This window comes from Octopus bimaculoides, chromosome 1, assembly GCF_001194135.2.
Source record: "Octopus bimaculoides isolate UCB-OBI-ISO-001 chromosome 1, ASM119413v2, whole genome shotgun sequence".
In the NCBI taxonomy this organism is placed as follows: Eukaryota; Metazoa; Mollusca; class Cephalopoda; order Octopoda; family Octopodidae; genus Octopus; species Octopus bimaculoides.
The window spans coordinates 170,369,700-170,371,185 of record NC_068981.1 but is presented as its reverse complement, the minus strand read 5'-3'; positions in this window follow the sequence as shown (position 1 = coordinate 170,371,185).

The following is a 1,486-nucleotide window of genomic DNA, read 5'->3' as shown; positions in this document are numbered from 1 at the left end:
TATATATATATATATATATATATATATATATATATATATATATTAAACATAGATTAGTGGAGTTCCTTAGTTATTCACCTCACTTGTATACAACATTATTGTCATTCAGCAATATTTTGTTAACAAGTTGAGATCTATCTAGATCGTCATGAATGTCCTGTTTACTAATTTACCAGTGAGCCTTTATGCAGATGTTCCTAGTATTCATTCATTGTCATGTTTAAAGATAGGCTAAGTTTCGTATGACTGCTAGACGCTATTTCCTTCTCATAGTTGAAATTTTCTGGCTAAGTATAAGTAAATCAACTTTGTTATATTATTGCACCACTAAGTAATTTTCATCGGAGTTGGTGTGGATCAGGTTGATTCAATGTAGCTATTTTATAGAAATTTTGAATATTCTTTTCAGAATAACTTGTAGTAATAGCGTGTTCAGCTCAAACGAGGTGAGATAATTCTGCTGACTCTGTGTCGGGCTGATTCGTGCATCTAAGCAAATTGTTCGAAATTATCCTTCAAAATAGCTGAGTGTTTTACAGATGTTATGCAATTCTCAGGTAAAAACAAGTTCTCTTAACATAATTCTCAGATTCTACTAGGTTGAAACAAATATGACGGGGCTGGACCTTTCAATTACAGGTGCATTCCATTCAAATGGCAACACATACACCGTTTCTGCTTACGAAGATTCGTTCACAAAGATTGGATGGTTCGGTACGTATGGAAAAATTACTTGCATAAGATTGAATCAAAGACTGTTTCGATGCAAAGTGAAATGCTAACCCCGTCAGGTACGCCTGTGTGCAAACTACTGATTTCATAATGCTGTTGATGATGCTAATACTATTGCTATTACTGCTGCTAATGACGATGTCGTTAATGATGATGATGATGACGATGATGATGATGATGACGATGATGATGATGATGACGATGATGATGATGGTTTTTCTTTAGTAATTTATGCATAAATACAGCAATGTTAATTGGTGGGAATTTTGCGAGTATATTTATTTAGTACTTGACTGCTTCTTTAGTTAATGGAGTGCCGCTAGGTGAAAGGTGAAGATGACTGTGACATAATAAAAAAACTATACTAATACCCTTACAACGAAACGAAGTACAAAATATGAAATAGTATGGGACAATATAAGATACCATACTAGATCATAGCATATAAACTTACATTCTACCCTGATACCTCCGTCATCAGGATGAAAAAATGTCTTAGGTTTGAGACCATGATGCAGAAATGTTTATATGTGAATTCCACTTTTAAACTTCTAAACGTCTCTGCATCATGATCTGAAACATAGGCTCGATTTATCCAATGTTTATTTGCTTCCATTATTGGCTGCATATTTTTGTTGAACTACATCTACCAACATTACGATGATGTCTGATCTCCTGGAAAAAGCTGTTGGGGTCGTAAAACCTACCGTATGTATTCTGTGTAAATTTGATCTATTTATGTAAATAACTATAT